The sequence below is a fragment of the Schistocerca gregaria genome, chromosome X, assembly GCF_023897955.1.
Source record: "Schistocerca gregaria isolate iqSchGreg1 chromosome X, iqSchGreg1.2, whole genome shotgun sequence".
NCBI lineage: Eukaryota > Metazoa > Arthropoda > Insecta > Orthoptera > Acrididae > Schistocerca > Schistocerca gregaria.
Window position 1 is genome coordinate 685212057 of NC_064931.1, and position 7513 is coordinate 685219569.

At 44.1% G+C, this 7513-nt stretch overlaps 1 pseudogene; it reads left to right on the forward strand.

Moving 5' to 3' along the window:
- The first annotated feature begins 2617 nt into the window (after positions 1-2617).
- LOC126299784 (5S ribosomal RNA) lies at positions 2618-2735 on the forward strand (annotated as a pseudogene).
- The last annotated feature ends 4778 nt before the right edge of the window (positions 2736-7513 follow it).

The following is a 7513-nucleotide window of genomic DNA, read 5'->3' on the forward strand; positions in this document are numbered from 1 at the left end:
TCTGTTCGTTGACATGTCACTTGTCGATATCTTCAAATGGCTCAGACGGCTCTGAGCACTATGGGACTTAATATCTGGGGTCATCAGTCTCCTAGAACTTAGAACTACTTAAACCTAACTAACCTAAGGACACCACACACGTCCATGCCCGAAGCAAGGTTCGAACCTGCGGCCGTAGCGGTCTCGCGGTTCCAGACTGAAGCGCCTAGAACCGCTCGGCCACACCGGCCGGCTCCGATGTCTTCGTTCCAGGTGTTACATACTGAACATTACAGACGGAACGGCGATTGTAATACATAGTTGAGTCACATTGATATGAGCGTCACATCCTTATGGTATTGGCATTATTTTTATGTCCCTCTGACTTACACTGCTGATCGCAAAAAATTGCTGCATAAAAAAGTGAAATGCAGCAAATGTCAGTTTGGCATGTAGTGTACTGCATTCTTGGATAGGCAGATGATTAACATTTTAGCGTACCGCAGAAAGCAGGTAGGAGTAAAGCCATTTATATTCTGTGTAAAAAGATAGATTACGCAGCAGGTTTTCCGTACAGAAATAGCCTTTTAAAGATGTTTGATAATGATAAGATCGTGTTATGTTTGGTACAAAAAGGAGAAACCCCAACCTGCACGTGTTGGATTGTAACAGTGAAGGATTGTGGTCTCTCGACAACGCGGTTTTTTCGTTCCACAATATTGCTGCTCGTACTGGTCAGAACGCAACGAGTGTCTAAACGACTGAGGAGACAGACATATCCCCTTCAATCCTGCACTCATCTTGAAAGTACAAGTGGGCTGATACTGCGTAAATTGTTTAGTATTAATGCTAGTTAACAGAGAATAACCCTGAAAAAAATTTGAAACCATAGTGAATTTTTTAAAGATGGTATTCCACATCAGAGCCCAGGACTGATGTAGGACAAGTATACGTACAATTTTCCACCTTCCTTCCTTTATTACGAAAAAGAAGTCACATGCATTTACACAAATTCCTCAAATTTTCTGCAGATTTCAAGATAGATCAAAATACACACTTGGTATTAAAATATCCAATAATTGTAAGTAAAAATGTTCGAAGTACTTATACAAAAATACCATAGCAAAATTTTTCTAAGTATTTTTGCTTTCCTGATATTCCCGCACTGATCAGTATTAAGTTAATATTACCTGACACAATTTAATTTTATTTTATGTGGAATGTGTATAACAATTCCTCTTAGTAGTAAACCAAACGAACACACTGATGTGCTCACATTGTACAAAGATAAGCCTTTTAAGCCTTCTGTCCGGCATTTCGACCTGAACGTGGCTGTCAGCACTGGTAATTAAACTAAAAAATATAACCCCACTTCCAGTGACGTAAACAAAGTTGTTATTGAGTCCCGAGGTATCATGTAATTAAGCTACTCAAAAATCTAAAGATTATAAATCCGTTATAACAGTAATTTATAGTTATCTATTAACTGAAAATGTCTGTATTGCTACAGCAAGTTATTAAAGCATGTGAAAACATTTGTAATTAGAAAAATATGTCTTTACTTTCATTTCGCCGAGACACGCTATGGCGCTGCAGAATCCGAAGTCTGCAATCAGTGACGACTCCTCGTGGTGCTTGGCAGAAAGATCAATAAGTGAGCTGTGCAAAGAGCGATGTGCGTCTTACGTGATACCACAGGCTAGAAAAAGATCAGCTGCGTATGCGCCGAAAGAAAAAAAAAACCTGAAGCTACCTCGGGACTGAAGAGCTGGTTCACTCAGCCGTGTTATATCGTTTATACCGTCACAAACATTGAGTTAGCTGATGGGTTTGTTTTCAGTAAGTCAAATGTCCAAAGGAACAGAACGACGACGTCTGGAGCTCTACGGACTGCAAGCGCAGTGACCATGTTTTCGGCTCCCCTTGACGTAGCTGCAGGGAGAGGTGAACCGACAGTGGTGAACCCTATGACAACACTAGACACAAGACTATCGGTAGTTCCACGTCGTCTTTTCAGCAGAGGCCCGTTTCTGAGTACATCAACACAGTGGACACAACCGTGTGTGGAGGCCCAGAGGTAAACTAACGTTGCCAGACTGCAGTTGTCACCATCATATAGGCCCAGCACGTTGAGTGATAGAGTGGGATGCCATTCGGAGCACAACATATCTTTGGACAGTAGCCCTGTCATTCCTGATGTGTTAAAGGCAGTGAATGTGTCCTATCTTCTCAGTCTGTGTGACATCATCTTTCAACAAGACAACGCAAGAACGCACGTTGTTCAATCTGTCCTGACCTACCTCGATACTGTAGCCATGACCAGCACGTTGCCCAGAACCCTCACCTCTTAAAAAAAAATCTAGTCATGGATTACCAAAAGACTAAAACGCCACTACTCACAAGCCACCATGACTGATGAGCACTGGCAGAGAGTTCAAGCAGCATGGAATGATGTCGTTGTATCTGTTATTCAAGCCCAGTTCGCCTCCATGGACAGCTACGTTAGAGTCACTGTTGCACTTATGTCTAACAAAATTTCGCACCCTGTCTTCCCTAGATGACTAACATATTTAATCATATATTCTTCTTAATACCCAATATACGCAAAATAAACAAAATTTGAGTAATTGCTATTGCGTACGATGGCCTTTCCGCAGTGAATACACCGGTTCCCGTCAGATCACCGAACTTAAGCGCTGTCGGGCGTGGCCGGAACTTGGGTGGGTGACCATCCGGGCTGCCATGTGCTGTTGCCATTTTTCGGGGTGCGCTCAGCCTCGTGATGCCAACTGAGGAGCTACTCGACCGAACAGTAGCGGCTCTGGTCAAATAAAACCATCATAACAGCCTCAAGACCGGTGTGCTGGCCACACGCCCCTCCTATCCGCATCCTTGTCTGAGAATGACACAGCGGTCGGATGGTACGGATGGGCCACTTGTGGCCTGAAGACGAAGTGCTTAGTTGCTATTGCACTTTTAGTGGCCAGCAGTGTTAGTTGGGAGGTAACTAACGCTCTCAGCTTTATTCTTAATTTTAGCATTCAAAATAATCATTACATTAATACGAGTAATTCAAATTGTATGTTATCCACATGCATGTGGCAGTATAGCTGATCTAATTTTCGCGCCCTACACATCACTGGTTTTTGTAGATTTCGCGCAAATTTGCGTTATTAATTAATTTCAGTCATGGGTTGAACATTAAATAATTACTGTGGTCCCTACGTAGAAATATTATCTTATGTTTTAGTATCAGTGGTGTACAAAACGATACACTTCACTTATCGCTAGTATATCTACAATAGAAATATCAAACATATGTATGAATTACAGTATCTGGCAGTTGTCAACAAATAATAATTATGCCTGAAGTATTGCATTTTAAAAAACTGAGAGTGACAGCAGAGAGTATTTATGTATGCTCTTTCAATGTGTCATTTAGTGTGGCCCATTATCAAAAACCTCAATAACCGCCTGTTGGACGTGCAGGAAGAGAGTCAATGAGGTTCTGTGAGGTACCGACAGGGATGGGGATCTATGCCGACTACAGTACATGGCCATCTGCACAAGTTCCTCAATTGGAGTGAACAGCCTGAGTAAAATGGTCCCACAGATTCTGGATTGGGTTTAAAACTGGGGAATTTGGTGGTCAGGGGAGTAAGGTAAACTCATCCTGGTGCTCTTCAAATCACATGCTTACACTGAGAGCTGTGTGATACTTTGCGTTGTCCTACTCGTAGATGCCATCGCCCTGACGAAAAATAAACAGCATATAGGGATGGACATGGTCCACAAGGATAGTTGTGTTGATATATTGTACTTCCCTGAATGACGATACACTATATGATCAAAATTATCCGGATGCCTGGCTGAAAATAACTGAGAAGCTAGTGGCGCCCTCCATCGGTAATGCTGGAATTCAAATATGGTGTTGGCCAACCCTTAGCCTTCATGACAGCTTCCACTCTCGTAGGCATACGTTCAATCAGGTGCTGGAAGGTTTCTTGGGGAATGGCACCCATTCTTCACGGAGTCCAGCACTAACGAGAGGTAGCGATGTCGGTCGGTGAGGCATGGCACGAAGTCGGCGTTCCAAAACATCCCAAAGGTGTTCTATAGGATTCAGGTCAGGACTCTTCGCAGGCCAGTCCATTACAGGGATGTTATTGTCGTGTAACCACTCCGCCACAGGCCGTGCACTATGAACAGGTGCTCGATCGTGTTGAAAGATGCAGTCGCCATCCCCGAATTTCTCTGCAACAGTGGGAAGCAAGAAGGGGCGTAAAACATCAATGTTGGCCTGTGCCGTGATAGTGCCACGCAAAACAACAAGGGGTGCAAGCCCCCTCCGTGAAAAACACGACCACACCATAACAGCACCGCCTCCGAATTTTACTGTTGGCACTACACATTCTGGCAGATGACGTTCACCGGGCATTCGTCACGCCCAAGCCCTGCCATTGGATCGCCGCATCGTGGACCGCAATTTGTCACTCCACACAACGTTTTTCCACTGTTCAACTGTTCAATGTTTACGCTCCTTACACCAAGCGAGGCGTCGTTTGGCATTTACCGGATGGTGATGCGTGGCTTATGAGCAGCGGCTAGACCATGAAATCCACGTTTTCTCACCTCCCGCCTAACTGTCATAGTACTAGCAGTGGATCCCGATGCAGTTTGGAATTCCTGTGTGTGGATATATGTCTGCCTATTACACATTACGACCCTCTTCAACAGTCGGCGGTCTCTATCAGTCAACAGATGAGGTCGGCCTGTACGCTTTTGTGCTGTACGTGTCCCTTTACGTTTCCACTTCACTATCACGTCGGAAACAGTGGACCTAGGGATGTTTAGGAATCTGGAAATCCCGCGTACAGACGTATGACGCAAGTGACATCCAATCACTTGACCACGTTAGAACTCTATGAGTTCCACAGAGCGCTCCATTCAGCTCTCTCACGATGTCTAATGACTACTGATGTCGCTCATATGGAGTAACTGGCAGTAGGTGGCAGCACAATGCACGTAATATGAAAAAAGTATGTTTTTGGGGATGTACAGATACTTTTGATCACATAGTGTATCACCGATGGAATGTCACGAAAACATTCCGCAGACCATAACGCTCTCTCTTCCAACTTGTTTCAGACGCTTCACGCAGCGCACGCCGTGGCCATCTGTCTGATGGAGCACAACATCTGAAAAGTCCATCTGTCGCCACTCAGTGGACGTCCAGTTACGGTATTGGCGCGCAAATTCCGGTCTTCGTCGCCAATGAACAGCAGTCAGCATGGGTGCATGAACCAGGCACCTGCTGTGTAGTTTCATACAGAGCAGCATTTGCTGAACGGTCGTTGAGGAGACACTATTGGTAGTCCCTTTGTTCATGTGATCAGGCAGTTGCTCAACAGTTGCACATCCACTAGCCCGTACGCATCTCGCAGCTGTTGTTCACACCTGTCATCTTTGGCCAGTGGTTCATCACAGTTGCTTTGGTGCCAGTTTTCGATAGCATCATTTTGCTGTACATTATATTCTTTAACATGGGGGCATACGAAAAGTTTACACACTTAGCGGTTTAGGAAATGTTTCGACCCTCATCGTGAAATCTAGTGATCATGCACTTACAGACATCAGAGTAATCACTCCATTTCCGCATCACGACAACGACAGCAGTGTTTTCCGCATCCTCGCGACACGCTTTATATAATGGGCGACCAAGATTTCAGTTGAAGGGGCGTGCCCAGACCCGAGTGCCACAGCGCTCAGCCTCGTTACACGTTTCCCCCACCGCCACGTCACACTGTCTAAGCAGGAGGAGGGGCGAGAGGGGGAAACTTCCAGCGTGCTGCACTGAAATGGCAGTGCAGTCGCACAGCAGAGGGCTTGATTTATATTTCACATTTCGCAATGACATAGGTTACATATTTTCAGTTTTATTTAATTGTTTTTGGCACAGTGAAGGCATAATTTTTATCTGGTACGAACTGTCAGAATATGGAAAGACGCAGACAGTTCCACAGAGTTTCGCACTCGTGTTACCTCGTAATCGTCACTTATTTAGTTTCATAATCGAGAAAAATCGTTCGTGCAAATGTGTCGATCAAAATATTGCGACACTTTTGCAATCTCATTATGGAAACTTGTGAATTGTATGTGAGGAAAGCACTGTAGACATCCTGGGAGGTACCGACAGGGATGTGGAGCCATGCCGACTCCAGTGCACGACCAGCTGCACGAGTTTCTCGTCTGGAGTGAACAGCTTGAGCAAGGTGGTCCCAGGGATGGTCATTGTCATTAAAATGAGAATTTCCTTGCAGGTCTATCAGTTACACCTGCATATGCACAGGGGTTCTTTGAACTGGAACGGCAAACAGTCTCAAAAACAGCTGTAGACAGATATAAGATTGACAGTGCCCTTAAAATGTTTAGGAAGCTATATTTGTAATTGTTTCAAGGCCACAATGAATTCTTCAGACCTCACATTTTCCTTAACGGTAGTGAGTTAGGGAACTGAACTGTGTTTGTCAACATGTTTCTTCTCTACAAAGCGATTTCATTTTTAAATGCTCCCAATGAAATCAGAAAGAAATTGTTCGTGATCTTTCAGTGACTTACTGTGGGCAGTGTGCAATGGAGTCGACCTAAAATGCGAGGTCAGTAATGTTCTAATTTTCGTTCCTGCACTCCTTTTACCTTCATAAATTCAAAGACTGATATTTTAAAATTGAAAAATCTTTCTGGGGTGCCCCTTGATATAAACAACGTACTTTGCAGTAATGTATAGTATCTCCATATTCTTCGTTCAATTTCATCAAACTGACAGTGGAATAACGCGTACGAGATCACAAATTTTACTATTCATACCACCAATATCTTCACGTGCTGCATGCCAGCAGATTTAGTACAAACTGCATCTTGATGTACTGAACAATGAGTACCACTTGTACATCGCTGTAAAATGGTTCAAATGGCTCTCAGCTCTATGGGACTTAACATCTGAGGTCATCAGTTCCCTAGACTTAGAACTACTTAAACCTAACCAACCCAAGGACATTACACACATCCATGCCCGAGGCAGGATTCGAACCTGCGACCGTAGCGGTTCCGGACTGAAACGCCTAGAACCACTCAGCCACAGTGGCCGGCTACATCACTTTAATTCTTTGGTCTTTCATTGTGAACCATAACTTTAAATTCTTTCTGCATGATATTGTAATATCGTTTCCTAGCAAAAGTTGCAATACTCGTCGCCTATATGCCTGCATAAAATATGATGAGAATCCTCATCTCTCTCTTCTGTCATTCCTATTCATTTGTAAAGGTTTGTGACGATAGTTGCCTAGACTGCCTCTTTTTGTGCCATCAGCCACATATCCTGTAAACATCCTTCATACCACAAAAAAACACCGAAGGGGAAACAGTGCTTACACCACGACTCTACCGAACTGAAGAGAGTTGCACGGCAAAAAAAGTCACGCCGCAATATTAAATGAAATGTCGCGCTGCACCCAATACTTCCGCGAAGGAACGA